The following is a 14784-nucleotide window of genomic DNA, read 5'->3' on the forward strand; positions in this document are numbered from 1 at the left end:
TTCAGCTGCATGAGCAGAGAGGCGAAACAGCCGGACTGGAAACCGCTCCCTGGCCCCTGACCAAAATCCGCGGAGGGCGGTGACCGCAGCGGGGGCTCGGCTCTGCCCAGCCAGCACCACGCTCCCCAGGGAAGGATGTTTCACCTCCTCTTCCCTTCCTAGCAAAATAAATAACGAAGTGGATGTTAAACAGAAGAGTGGAGCGAGCCCAAAGCCCCTGGAGATGGCCGGCACTCGAAATCTCTAGAGCCGAGAGGCAGCTGGGTGTTTTCGGGCTCTGGCCAGGGCTGGCTCACGAGCCTCAGCACGGGGAGGACACGAGACCTCCGCCACCCAGGGCTCTCCTCCGCCCCGCACCGCTCGCTCTGCACCGCGCAGGGCTCTGGTTGATGCTCTGATTTAGGGCGAAAGGGTGCAACCGCCCCTGCCCGGTGTTTGCAAGCATTTTTGCTGGAAAGCGCTTCTTGGGGCTGTGGGCGTCGCTGAACCCGAGGACCTTCCTTCAGCGGGGGGAGCCTGCGCTTGCGGAGCCGGACAGCCCTTCACCACGAAGTGCAGGAGCGGGGAGAGGACCGGCAGTCCCCGCCGCTGCCTGCTCCGACCCCCAGCAATGGAGGAGTCCATCTGGCACGATACGTGCCCCCCGACATCCCACCCCACGGCACGGGGCAACCACCTCCAGCCTGGGCTATGCCAGTGACCACCCTCCACCGGCACACAGCAGCGGGCGGAGCATCGCCATCGGAGCATCGCCATCGGAGCATCGCCATCGTCACCAGGCCGGTCCCCGCCATCCCCTCCCAGCCACTGATTATCCACAAACAGGGCCCTCCTGACCCTGGGGCCGTGCAGGACCAGATGGCTGCTAATTAGCCCGGCTCAGGCTTCGCCTGCTGCAAACACATTTCCTGCGAGGTTTGACCCCCTCACCGAGGCGGCTTTGACCCCCCCACCGGCACGGGTCCCCTCTCGGCCCCCCCAACACCAGGCTGGCCGGGCACCTCACTCAACCAGCTTCTTTGTGCTTTCTAACTGGAAAAATGGCTTCGGGGGGGGGGGGGACAGGCTGTAAACGTTCCCTTCCCCGGCGTTTTGGACCCTGCCGGCAGCCGCAGGCTTTTCCCGGAAAAATAGAAATCCCAAAAGCTGGCAGTCCTGGGCTTCTGGAAGCTGAACAAAGAAAATCTGCTTTTAACCCAAAAGCAATAAAATCAAACCGATTTTTGTGGCTGACAAAGCCACAAACCCATTCTCGTCTCCAAGAGAAGCATCTGCATCTTGCTGACGTTTTGAGCAGAGAAACGCTCCTGCCTGGTCGAGCCGAAGCTCCCGCGTGTGCCAGCGGGATGTAGCCGGATCCGCACCAGGGCAGCAACAGCAAACCCGGTCCTGCCTCCGCCGCCAGCCAGGTGGGCACCATCGGAGCGGCGGGGACACAGGGACGGGGAGGCAGGCTCAGCCCGCGCCGGGCACGGCAACCCCACGGTGCCAACGTCAGCCGGAGAAAAGCCATGCAGGAGGGGGTGCACGCAAGCTGGGGGACGTCGCCTCGGCTGCAGCCACCGCGAGCATCCCCGAGCAGGTGCCTCGGCCCCTTCCCCCCCGAGCCGGCGCGGCAGCCGCACCGAGGCGATGCAAACCCACGTGGAAGAGCCCCAAACTCTCCCGGTCGCCCTCCAAGTCCTCAGCCAGGGACAGGACCGATGCTCAACCAGCACCTCCCGCCGCAGGCTCCTGCTCCGGGGGGTTTGGTGCGTGGCTGCCTGCGTTTCCCCCGAACGCCTCTCTCCTGCCAGCAGCCTGTTGCAAAAATCACCCGGGACTGCGAGCTGTGGGTTAGGTCTTAGCACAGGAGCTCCCGAGGCAGAAGCCGAATTCCAGAGGAGCAGAGACAAGCAGATTTTTTTTCCTCTTTAAAATACTACTGCTAACAACATAGGGATAATTTTCTGACTTTAAATTTCCTGGCATTTGCCACGGTCACGTCAGCCTCGGGAGACCCATCCAGCTTGGGATCCCACCTTTTGGAGAAATGCTTCACTGTGCTGAGTTACAGCAGCTGCAGCACACGGCTCGGCTGGAGGCACACAGGAGGGAAAACTACTTGTCCACTGGAAACCCTTTGCCCTAAGCCCCAAATTATGGTTTAACACAATTTTCTGCACAGTTTGCACCAGCACGGCCCCGTAAGGGAGACTGCAGCCTTGCAGGGAGCCGCGCACAGGCACCACGTCCCTCGTGTGAGCCACCAGCAACCGTGGCCACATCGGCAGAGCCGAGGGACGTCTCCCCATCAGTGCGCTGCTGAGGTGCACGAAGCCAACCTCCTCTCAGGGACAGCCCTCAAGAGCATCAGTGCTGAGACCAAAGGGCAGCAAAACCAGCTCCAAATCCTCTTTCGGGAACCTCTTGCGTTTTCAAACGTGATTTCAGAGCATCTGCTGGTTGCAGCACGGCCCCTCGTCCAGTTCCCAGCGTCAGCACCCTGCCTGCCAGCCTGGCCAACGCCTCCCCGGGCTCCGCACGCCCCGGGGAGCCCTCCTGGATGGGAAGGAAAGGGAGGCTTGGGGTGAGGCTTTCACGCCTGCATGCCGGCAGATCCCGCAGAGTTTATTTTTCAAATACCAAAATGGTTGGATCCGCCCAGCAGCAGCCCAGCCCGACGGCAGCGGTCAGGTCCCCCCCGCCGAGGGCTCAGGGCTCCGTTAGCCCCCTCAAAATCCCTCCACACCAGCCTGTCCTGCTCTGCGGTGGCTCTTGGGGACAGGCTTTCTGCAGGGCTTTGGGGTGGAGGATGCATGGGCTCTCCCTGTCCCCACACCCGGCATCGGTGGGGCAGGGAGGGACGATCCCAGCCCTCGTGCAAGGAGCTGAGCATCAGGTTGGGAGGAGGGTGAGGAAGACTTAGGGGGGACCCGGGGGGGAGCTCAGCACCGCCTGCGGCCACCCCGCACCCACCCCTGCTCCTGGCAGCTGAGCAGCACCTGCTCGGTGCGGGAAGGGACGCGGGAAGCGGAGCAGAAAAGAGTCCTACGGGATCGCACGGCGGAGCAAATGCCGCAGGCAGCCCTGCCTCCCCGTGCCCAGGGATGGGAGCCCGGGGCAGAGCTGCGGTGGCTGGGGGGGCTCGCTGCGCACCCCCGGCTCTCCCCATCCCTCCCTCCCTTCCCCCTTGCAGGCAGCTGCGTTGGGAGCAGATAGAAACGGCCGAAGCATCTGGGAAGACATCAAACATCTGAGGGCGAGGAAGCAAAGCAAGCCCCGGAGGGGCACCTCCCCGGAGTGTGGGAGCCGGGGATGGAGGTTATGCCTATCAGGGGAGACAATTCACACCCATTTATAATCCGGCAGAGGGAGGAGCGGCCATGAGGAGGATAAAGCACCAGCTTTCACCTCTGGGGCTGCGGGTCCATCCATCCACCCTGCCGCTCCCACTGAACAGGGCGAGCCGCTGCGTTCCCAGCCGCCGGAGCAGCCCCTGCCCGGCCAGGAGGACGGCGGGGGCTTCCCCGATTTGGGGACACGGAGCCTGCTCCTGGCTGCGTCCCCAGCCACGTGCCATCGCTCCTGCTGCGAGTCACAGCACATCGTGGGGTGACAAAGCTCCCTCCACACACTGGACCCCGGGGCGGCCCCCCGGCAGCAGGGATGCTCCTAAATCCAGCCCCTCGTCCCATGCAGCTCATGGCATGGTGGGGGCGGCTTCCAGGGCCCCCTACCAGCTCCAGCACCCCCCAGAGCAGGCGGGACCCAGCTCCCCTCACTCCAAAAGAAACCCTCTGGTCTCAATTCTCCTCTTCCCCTCCAAAACAGGAGGGAAAAGGGGCCTCTTGGGACCTCCCAGGCAACGTCATGACCAAGGAGAGCCCTTTGGGTGGGTCTCCAGGCAGTGTTTTGACACAGCAAAACACAGGATTTTCCTCCCAGTTTGGAACCGGAGCTCCAGAAAGGGAACCTGGTCTCAAAGGTCATTGAAAAATGAAACCGAAACCCAGAGCGTTTCATTTCTGGAGCCACACTTGCTGCTGCCGAAACACCACCCGTCAACCCCAAACCCAGTGAAACTAACACTCCAGAAGCGTTCGCAGTGAAAACAGCACAATTGCCCCCCAAAACCGATCCCGACGGACATTTTCAGGCAACTCTCTTTGTTTTCCCCAGTTTGCAGGCAAAAAGCTGAATTCCAAAAGCCCGAGGGGCTGCGCTCCTGGGAGGTGACCGCCTGGTTTCCAGAGCGGGCTTGGAGCTGTCACCAGCATTTCTCGGCAGGGCGGTAGGAAGGGTCCGGAGCTCATCCCTGTCCCGCAGGATCCGACCCCGCGGCTGGGGTCCCTGCACCAGGCTCCGGCCCCGCTTCACCCCCCAGGAGCTGCCCTCACCGCGGGCTGGGCACGAAGGACACGGCTCCTTCCACGCACCCCAAAGCCTCCCGTCACCGGGGCAGATCCGCAGCGCTTGCCACTGCAACGCGCAGACCTGCAGGACCCAGCCACTTCGTTACGCGCAGCAAAATAAAACCAGGCAGCTGCCATCCCGCACACACCGAGCCGAGCACATGCCTTGAAAACAACCAGTGCCGCTCGCTTCCAACCTGTTGCCTTACGGCAGGAGTTTCTTCCTCTTCAAGCCGATATGTCTCCTATTAACAGCAGAGCAAAGTCCAGTCTGGTCCAAGCTCTCTGGAGGAGGCAGGATGTGAAGCTGACCGATGCCAAAGGCTCTTCCATCATTTTTCTACGTATTTCCACGCTCAGGAGGAAATCCTGCTCCGGGAAGATGGGTCAGGTTTGGGATGGGAAAGCCCCCAACTCAGGGCAGCTGAAGGAGGGAGCTCTGCAGAGGAACCACCCACGGCCCCGCGCAGTGGGAGCCGAGTCCGCAATGGGGACAGTGGAGGGGACAACGTGTCCCGGCCAGGCGTGGGGCAGGAGCTGGCGTGGGTGGGGGGATGTCAGAGCCCCCCTTTGCAGAGAGGTGCAGCAGCCACATGCTTGGCTGCACAGGAGATGCTGAACCTCGCCCAGCACCTGCGCAGCGATGGGGGCGTGGGGAGCGAGGGTGGGACCTTTCCGCCAAGCCACCCACCGCTGCATCCTCCCCGGCGTTCCCACACGGCAGCTCCAGGCCCCACAGCAGCTCTGACGACGGGGCCAAGACATCCCTGCGCCTCCTCTGCTCCCCGGTCCCGGGGCGCACCCACGGTCGGACTTTCCAAATTACTCAACCCTCACTGCTCCAGCACCCCGTGCCCACCCCCAGGGTCAGGTTTTCTCGGTGCTCGGCATCTTCGGGGGATGCTGGCGGTCAGACTCTCCCCGGCACGGCAGCTCTGGCACTCGGCTCCTATGCAAATCTTGGCTTCCTCTGCGGCGAGCGCCTGGCGCGGCGTGGCTGCCTGCATGACGGCGCGGGTGTATGTGCACCCAGCTGCACACTGGCCTGCCGACTGCGATCCTGCGTGCACAGCCTGCACGGGGGCTCAGCTAGGCACGGAGGGGCTGGAGCCCTACATACGCTCAAAACAGCGCAAAAGCATGGTACCTCTCCGGCCTCGGCACATCCCGCTGCACCAGCACCCAGGGGAAGAGTCCTGCCCGCACGGCAGAGTTAGGATGGGCTGGCAAGCGGCAGCATGCTGTCCTCCCTGCCCGTACTGCCCTCCCTGCCCATGCTGCCCTCCCTGCCCATGCTGCCCTCCCTGCCCGTGCTGCCCTCCCTGCCTGTGCTGCCCTCCCTGCCCATGCTGCCCTCCCTGCCCGTGCTGCCCTCCCTGCCCATACTGCCCTCCCTGCCCGTTGCTGCCCTCCCTGCCCGTTGCTGCCCTCCCTGCCCATACTGCCCTCCCTGCCCCTGCTGCCCTCCCTGTCCGTGCTGCCCTCCCTGCCCGTGCTGCCCTCCCTGCCCGTGCTGCCCTCCCTGCCTGTTGCTGCCCTCCCTGCCCATACTGCCCTCCCTGCCCGTGCTGCCCTCCCTGCCTGTTGCTGCCCTCCCTGCCCATACTGCCCTCCCTGCCCCTGCTGCCCTCCCTGCCTGTTGCTGCCCTCCCTGCCCATACTGCCCTCCCTGCCTGTTGCTGCCCTCCCTGCCCCTGCTGCCCTCCCTGCCCATACTGCCCTCCCTGCCCATGCTGCCCTCCCTGCCCCTGCTGCCCTCCCTGCCCGTTGCTGCCCTCCCTGCCCCTGCTGCCCTCCCTGCCCATACTGCCCTCCCTGTCCGTGCTGCCCTCCCTGCCCATACTGCCCTCCCTGCCCATACTGCCCTCCCTGCCCCTGCTGCCCTCCCTGCCTGTTGCTGCCCTCCCTGCCTGTTGCTGCCCTCCCTGCCCCTGCTGCCCTCCCTGCCCATACTGCCCTCCCTGCCCATGCTGCCCTCCCTGCCCATGCTGCCCTCCCTGCCCGTGCTGCCCTCCCTGCCTGTTGCTGCCCTCCCTGCCCCTGCTGCCCTCCCTGCCCATACTGCCCTCCCTGCCCATGCTGCCCTCCCTGCCCATACTGCCCTCCCTGCCCATGCTGCCCTCCCTGCCCCTGCTGCCCTCCCTGCCCGTTGCTGCCCTCCCTGCCCCTGCTGCCCTCCCTGCCCATACTGCCCTCCCTGTCCGTGCTGCCCTCCCTGCCCATACTGCCCTCCCTGCCCATACTGCCCTCCCTGCCCCTGCTGCCCTCCCTGCCCGTGCTGCCCTCCCTGCCCATACTGCCCTCCCTGCCCCTGCTGCCCTCCCTGCCTGTTGCTGCCCTCCCTGCCCGTGCTGCCCTCCCTGCCCATACTGCCCTCCCTGCCCGTGCTGCCCTCCCTGCCTGTTGCTGCCCTCCCTGCCCATACTGCCCTCCCTGCCCATGCTGCCCTCCCTGCCTATGCTGCCCTCCCTGCCCGTGCTGCCCTCCCTGCCTGTGCTGCCCTCCCTGCCCATACTGCCCTCCCTGCCCATACTGCCCTCCCTGCCCGTTGCTGCCCTCCCTGCCCATACTGCCCTCCCTGTCCGTGCTGCCCTCTGCCCCGCAGCCCAGCGGGCTGGGCGAGCTCCAGGGGATGGATCCTGCCGCTGTGATTGTGGCTGATCCGTGCCCCACGCTCCGCAGGGCCGTTCCCTGCTGCCACGGGGCTCTCCCTGACCCAGATGCTCCTGCAGCTGAACCGGCGGGGTGCACTGAGGACATGCGGCAGCCAGGGTGCACCCCCCTGCCCACAGCACCCTCCTGGGGTGCAGGGGGCCTGGCTGGCCCCCAGCCTGCACGCCGGACCCAGCCCAGTCTGCAATGCGAACCAACTCCTTAGGCTGCTCAGCCCCGCTCTGCCCGCAGGATTTACATGCCGTGGGAGAGAGCCACAGCCCAAGGACACACCACAGACACAGGCCGGACGCACGCAGCTCTTCCAGAGCACCCGCCACGCAGGGAAACACCTCACTCGGGACGGGGCCACGGATGCTGCTCAGGACCGCGGGAGCCCCGGCCTCGCCGGCACCCCGGCCTCGCACACACCTCCCCTGCCCTGCAGCCCGGGGTCCAGCGCGCACCGGCTGCGCACACGTCCTTAGCGTGCATCCAGGCAACGCTCGCACACACACGCGGAGCACCTACTTACACTGCAGCACGCAAGGAGGGCTGGTGCCAGGCTGCATGGCTGCTGGGCTGGAAAGGCAGCTCCTTTCGGCTCCGGGCAGCGGCACGGATCCTCTCCCCGACCTCGCTTCGCCTGGTATTTAGGAGGGTGCTCCCGAGGCGAGGTGGGGCAGGCACCTTGCCGGGGCGGTTAGCCCGGGAGAGCCGGGTGCCCCAATTGCCAGGGAGGTTCCCCTCACCCCACAGCTCCCCGCTACCCCGTCCCTCCCGCTTTGGGAGGAAAAGATTGATTTTTCTGATCGCAGTGGTGCTTGCTCACCCCGACCCAGATCCTGCGAACAATTGCATTTGTGCTTGGCCTTATACACATAAATAGCTGTGGTTAAGTCAATACATCTCCCTTGCTTAGGGGTAATAGCTCGCATATCTCTGGAGTTTACTGTTAAATACACGCATGAGCATTTCTGCAAGTTCGGGATCCAGAGCACTGCACAGCAGGAGCAGGGGGAACGTCGCAGCTCGCCACAGCATGCCCAGCATCCTCAGAAAGTGCTCTCTGCCCTCACACACCGTACCTAGAGCCCACGCCTGCACCGGGGCTTTGGTGGGACGAGCTGACCCTTCCCGGCCAGCGCACGAGCGCTGGCTTGTCCCTGTGCCTGACCCTGTTCTCATCCCTGTCCCTGACCCTGTCCCCATCCCTGTCCCTATCCCCATCCCTGACCCTGTCCCCATCCCTGTCCCTGTCCCCATCCCTGTCCCTGACCCTGTCCCCATCCCTGACCCTGTCCCTGTCCCTATCCCTGTCCCCGACCCTGTCCCCATCCCTGTCCCCGTCCCTGTCCCCATCCCCGTCCCTGACCCTGTCCCCATCCCTGTCCCTGTCCCCATCCCTGTCCCTGACCCTGTCCCCATCCCTGACCCTGTCCCTGTCCCTATCCCTGTCCCCGACCCTGTCCCCATCCCTGACCCTGTCCCTGTCCCTATCCCTGTCCCCGACCCTGTCCCCATCCCTGTCCCCGTCCCTGTCCCCATCCCCGTCCCTGACCCTGTCCCCGTCCCTGTCCCTGTCCCCATCCCTGTTCCCGTCCCTGTCCCTATCCCTGTCCCCATCCCTGTCCCTGACCCTGTCCCTGTCCCTATCCCTGTCCCCATCCCTGTCCCTGTCCCTGTCCCTATCCCTGTCCCCATCCCTGTCCCTGACCCTGTCCCCATCCCTGTCCCTATCCCTGTCCCCATCCCCGTCCCTGACCCTGTCCCTATCCCTATCTCCATCCCTGTCCCCATCCCTGTCCCTGACCCTGTCCCCATCCCTGTCCCTATCCCTGTCCCCATCCCCGTCCCTGACCCTGTCCCTATCCCTATCTCCATCCCTGTCCCCATCCCTGTCCCTGACCCTGTCCCCATCCCTGTCCCTATCCCTGTCCCCATCCCCGTCCCTGACCCTGTCCCTATCCCTATCTCCATCCCTGTCCCCATCCCTGTCCCTGACCCTGTCCCTATCCCTGTCCCCATCCCCGTCCCTATCCCTGTCCCGGCGGGGGGGGACCCTGACACGATGGGAAAGAGCAAAAGCCGCAGCCCTGCCTCTCCACCCCGCTGACGGGCAACTTTGCGATCAGACGGGGACCGCTTCATTGTTCTGCTCCCCAAAATAACCCAACTTTCCGCGCCCGCCCCCCCCCCGCCGATGCATTTCCAGCGGCCAAACCCCGCACCGTGCCCTGGGGGTGCAGCGCCGGGGGCCGCCCCCCCCGCCGAGCCCCGCGGTTTTTGGGGTTTCAGTCCTGGCACAACACAAGGCTGGGCTGGAGCTTTGGGGCAGCGCCGGGGAACGGCGCACAGCCCCGGTGCGCGACCCGACGGAGCCCCCGCCTTCCTCCCAGGAGGTGAGATTACCGGGAGAGATAGAGATAAAAATTATGATTTTTTTTTTTTTTTTTTTTTTTTTTGAACGGGAAAAACCCGGAACGAGCCGCTCATTGGAGGAGCCGGCCTGCTCCCACCGCCCGGCCCCCCCGCCCCCGCCGCGGCCGCCCCGCTCCCCCCGGGGCCCGGCCCTACCTGCTCCGAGCGGGCTGCGGCGCCGGGCCGGGCCGGGCTGGGGCCGGGCGGCGGCGGGGCCGCGCCGCGGCGGCGGCGGGAGGAGGAGGAGGAGGAGGAGGCGGCGGCGGAGGAGGAGGAGGAGGAGGAGGAGGAGGAGGAGGGAGCTCGGCGGCGGACAATGGAGGGGCGCAGCGCGGCGCGGGGCCATCTCCCGGCGGCCCGCCGCATTGCACGGCGCCGGGGGCGAGGCCCCATCCGATCCCCCCCGCTACCCCCCCCGGTGTCCCCCTTCGTGGCCCCGGGATGCTCCCAGCTCCCCCCATGGAGCCCCCGGGGTGCCACCCCCGCCCCCCCATCCCGCATGGCCCCCGCTGCAGGAGGGGGGGGGGGGCGATGAGCCGCTCCTGCTCCCCTGCCCTGGCGCAGCACCGGCCCCTCCACCTCCCCAAAACGCTGCGGCCCCATCCTGGGGGCAGCGCTGGGGTCCCATCCTCGGGGCAGCCCTGGGGTCCCCATCCTGGGGGCAGCGCTGGGGTCCCATCCTCGGGGCAGCCCTGGGGTCCCCATCCTCGGGGCAGCGCTGGGGTCCCCATCCTGGGGGCAGCGCTGGGGTCCCATCCTCGGGGCAGCCCTGGGGTCCCCATCCTCGGGGGCAGCGCTGGGGTCCCGTCCTCAGGGCAGAGCCGGGGTCCCCATCCTGGGGGCAGCGCTGGGGTCCCCATCCTTGGGACAGCACCGGGGTCCCCATCCTCGGGGGCAGCCCTGGGGTCCCCATCCTGGGGGCAGCGCTGGGGTCCCCATCCTTGGGGCAGAGCTGGGGTCCCCATCCTCAGGGCAGCGCTGGGGTCCCCATCCTCGGGACAGAGCTGAGGTCCCCATCCTCGGGGCAGCGCTGGGGTCCCCATCCTCGGGGCAGCGCTGGGGTCCCCACCCTCGGGGGCAGCGCTGGGGTCCCCATCCTGGGGGCAGCGCTGGGGTCCCGTCCTCGGGGCAGCGCTGGGGTCCCCATCCTTGGGGCAGCACCGGGGTCCCCATCCTCGGGGGCAGCCCTGGGGTCCCCATCCTGGGGGCAGCGCTGGGGTCCCCATCCTCGGGACAGAGCTGAGGTCCCCATCCTCGGGGGCAGAGCTGGGATCCCCATCAGCACCCACCACCCACTGCTTCCCTCGGGGCTTGTACCCCCAGGGGTGCAACTGAGGGGCTTGTACTCCCCCTCTGTACCTCTCCAGGCAGCTGCAGGAGGGTGCTGAGACACCCCACAGCACCCCACCGGGGTCGGGGTGCTCGTACTGGTCCCCAGAGCCCCCAGGTTGGTGGGGACACACTCCCAGCCGCAGCAGCCAGCCCCCGGGCTCCGGGGAGAGCAGGGGCAGAAGCAGCTGCACAAGCACGTTGCGGGCAGCGGATGTGCCGGAGCCATCGCAGCGGTGGCCGTAATTTGGTTTTGCAAGCGGCTAGCCCTGCCAGGCTCTTGCAGGCGGGGGTAATAGTCACCTCCAAAATCCCAGTGCCGCGCTGGAGAGCGGTGAGCCGCACCGGGAGGGCTGTGGGTCGCAGCCCAGCCGACCGCCACGCCTGTGGTTTGGGTTTAGTGGTGACACAGTGGTATCCCAAGCTCCCTGCTTCCTTGAAGATCGCCAGGAGACGGGAGGATGGAAGCTGCTGCAGGATTCACCGCACCATGCAGGGCTCGAGGGTCCCCCGGCGCGGGTGGGCACCCCCAGGCCCCATCTCCCACCAGGCCCCAATGGAAAAATGGCCTCAACCAGCACCGCAGCCGCCCGCAGCTCCCCGCGGGCCGCACCCGCCCCGTGACACAGGGATCGTCACCCACGGCGTGGGGACAAGCTGGAAGCGGGGCCGTGGGTCAGCTGGAGAAATCCCACCACTGAAACGCACCCCCGTGCCCCCCGTCCCGGGACGCATCATTCCCTGCGCTTCTCCGCTTTGCCTAACCCACCTTGGAACACCCCCGGCTTCTCCAGCGCCGCCCTCCCGGCCGCACCCCGCGGGTTGAGATTTGCTGCGGGGGGACGAGGCGGGGGGGGACCCCCGGGGCCCACGGTGGGGGACCCCCCCCGCTCCTCCGCAGGGCCCCCGCAGCCCACGGCGAGGAGAAGGTGCCAGGATCCCCCTTCTCTGCGTCCCAAAGATGCAGGAGGCGCTGGCCGGCCCCCCCCGTCCGTGGGGGGGCAGCGGGGGGCGGGCAGGGGGCGCAGGCAGCGCGCGCCCAGCGCCATGTGCAGGCAGCGCAGGCAGCGCTGCCAGAGCCCGGATAGCTCAGTCGGTAGAGCATCAGACTTTTAATCTGAGGGTCCAGGGTTCAAGTCCCTGTTCGGGCGATGAATTTTTCCTTCCCCCCCCCCTTCTCCTGACTATTATTTTTTCCGCCTCGAAAGCCTTTTACACCCGCGGCAGGAGCGGTTCTTCCCGCCTGGGCGGGGTGTGTGTGTGGGGGGTCCTGGCTGCGCCCCCGGACAACCCGAGCAGGGAAATAAAATAAAAATAATAAAATAAAAAAAAAAAGCACCAAACTGAAAATTGAAGGAGGAAAAAAAAACTGGTTTCGCCCGAACAGGGACTTGAACCCTGGACCCTCAGATTAAAAGTCTGATGCTCTACCGACTGAGCTATCCGGGCTCTGTGTAGCCTGTCCCCAGGCCGCTGCTATCAGCGCGCGCTGGGCCGGGGGCGGGCACCGGGCGGGGGGGGGGGGGGAGGCACCGGAGGGCCGGGAAGGGGTGGGGGAGGGGGCGCAGCGCCGCACCGGCTGCGCAGGGGGAGGCACGGGAGGGCTTGCGTTGGGCTGGGGGAGGGGGTGCAGCTCTGAACCTTAGGAAGGGGTTCCGGGGGGATGGTGTGCACGGGGCCGGGGGGGGGGGGGGGGGGGGGGCTTGTACCGGGCCCGGGGGGACTCGTGCTCCGTCTTATAGCGCGGTCCTCCAACCGCACGGGGGCGGGAGCGCACCCCGGGCTGAGCTCGCGTCCTCTCTAGGGACGGCTTCCGGCGCGCTCTATGGCTCGGCGCCGCCGGCCCAGGCGCCCCGGCGGAAGCGCCCGCGCAGCCATGTTGCCTGCGAGGGGAAGTGGCGGCCCGGAGCCCCGCTAAGATGGTGGAGAGGAGCCCTCGGGGGGCGTAGGGGTCCCCCCCCTACACCCCACCCCCCCCCGACCCCGGGCTGCCGGACGACCTGGGGCCCATGGAGCAGCTATAGGGTGAGCCCGGCGCAGCGCTCCGGGGCCGAGCCGGGGGAGCGGGGAGGGCGGCGGGGGCCGGGGTGAAGGCGGCTGAGGAGCCAAGAGCGAGGTGCGGTGGGGGACCCGGCGGTCCCGGGGGGCGCAGGGCTGGGGGTTGGGAAGAAAGCGATCCCCCTCCGTGGAAGCGGAGCGTGGCCGGGCCCGCGGTACCGGTGGGAAGGGGCCTGGGGGAGCGGGAGCCCCGCACCCGGCTTCTGACACCCAGGGGCTGTGCCTCTGCGCTTCCAGCCAGAGGAGCAGTCGCTGCGTCTTACCTGGAAAGCATGAAAATTGTTTTAACGGGCAGAAAACAAACAAACAAAAGCCCCAGATGTCAAAACCAAGATCCAAACTTTTCCGTGTGACTGAAGAAATCGTGTTTCAGTAGCATCATCCCGCTGACTACAGCGGTGCTATGCACTACTCGCTCACTTGTGCTGGAAGCACAGCCAGGGCTCTGTCTTCATGAAGTCACGCTCCGAGAGCTGTGCCGCTGCTGTTCAGAAACATGCTTCCAAACTTTTAAGTATTATTCTGATTATATTTCCTGCTGAACGCTTTTTAAGGACATCTTACTGTTTGACAGCTTATGGTTTGCAGTTAGCCAGTGCTTATACCATCTGCTTCAGTAATAAAAAGAGATGCAACAAGCGTTTCCGCATTATTGCATCTTTTCCAGAGCATGCTTTTTGCTTCCTAATCTTTTGCATACCTAATGGTTATCTGCAGCACTGAAAACTCTGTCAGCATTTAGAGTAAAAGTTTCAGAGAAATGTGATATGACCAGACTACGGCAGAGAGCTGACTGCGACTGTTTGTTGCCATGTGTCATCTTTCACACCATGATTTTAACCTTAGACACTGCCATGCTTTTCCAGGGCAAAACACTGCCAGAGGCTGTGCAGCTTGATGCTTGGAAGTAGCTGCTCTGCTAAGTGCAGTACTACCAACAGGGAGGGATTAATAACTCAAAGATCAGATGCGTAATGTTTCACGCTTAAACAGATGGACTTCAAAAGATGATCCCTAGTTTCTAGGCTGATCAGTTCTGACACATCCTGTCTGGGGGAGTGCAGAACTGAGGTCTGTTACAAAAACTTGGACTTCTTTCTGCTCTGGTATTTGTTTATTTAATGCTCTCCAGCAGCTCCAAGTTACTGCCTTGCCAGCGTAGGCTGCCCTGCTCCAAACAGGGCAGCATCAACTGTTTCTGCCGGGTAGGTCAGGTGCTGAGCACTGCCCTGCATTACACCTATTGCTAGAAGACCGCATGGGAAACGTGCTGATCAAAAAGGGTTAAAATTCACATCCCAAGTGCCTGCTTCTTCAGAATTGTACTGTGGACTTTGTGGGGCAAACAGACATGCAGTTGGACTTTGGGTGAATGCCTATATATTTAGCAACTCTGGTAGGAGTAGCGCAGAAGCACCTAGATGTTCAGCAATACACAGACTCGGAAGTGAAACGTCATGCAGCTAGTCCTGCTGAAGATGCGATTAAAATAATGGCTTTTCTCATTTTTCACTGCTGCAAAAAATAGGCAATTATTAGCTTCAGTTTGACTCATAAGTTTTAAAGTACTTGGCTCAAGACTGAACAGAAAGAAGATTTCTGTGACAGGAAGAGTCAACACAGTCATTTCGGGGTATTATATAGCCCTTACCGGGGGAAGAAGCTTGTTTTCATGATCTAACTACTTCTTGCTCCGTCGTTGAATGCATTAAAATAGTGATATTGATTTGACATTCCCTTAAAGAAGTATCTGCTACTGGGAAAAGTGACCCTGAGAAAAGCCCAATTTCATCTATTAAAATAGAGGTAAATGGAAACAAGGGTGTGCGCGGTGGGGTGGAAGAGCTGCCCCGTTCCAGACATCACCAGCAACAAACACTATCAGCAGTGGCTGATTTAGGGAGATTTGCAGAGCAATTTGCCAGCATGC

General features: G+C 64.2%; 2 non-coding genes across 2 annotated transcripts; one reads left to right on the forward strand and one right to left on the reverse strand.

Moving 5' to 3' along the window:
• Positions 1-11874: 11874 nt before the first annotated feature.
• TRNAK-UUU (transfer RNA lysine (anticodon UUU)) lies at positions 11875-11947 on the forward strand. The gene has a single exon. It is a non-coding gene; the product is annotated as a tRNA-Lys (tRNA).
• A 225-nt stretch (positions 11948-12172) lies between these two features.
• On the reverse strand, positions 12173-12245 carry TRNAK-UUU (transfer RNA lysine (anticodon UUU)). Its single transcript has one exon. It is a non-coding gene; the product is annotated as a tRNA-Lys (tRNA).
• Between the last annotated feature and the right edge of the window lie 2539 nt (positions 12246-14784).

This window comes from Pelecanus crispus, chromosome 17 (genome assembly GCF_030463565.1).
Source record: "Pelecanus crispus isolate bPelCri1 chromosome 17, bPelCri1.pri, whole genome shotgun sequence".
NCBI lineage: Eukaryota > Metazoa > Chordata > Aves > Pelecaniformes > Pelecanidae > Pelecanus > Pelecanus crispus.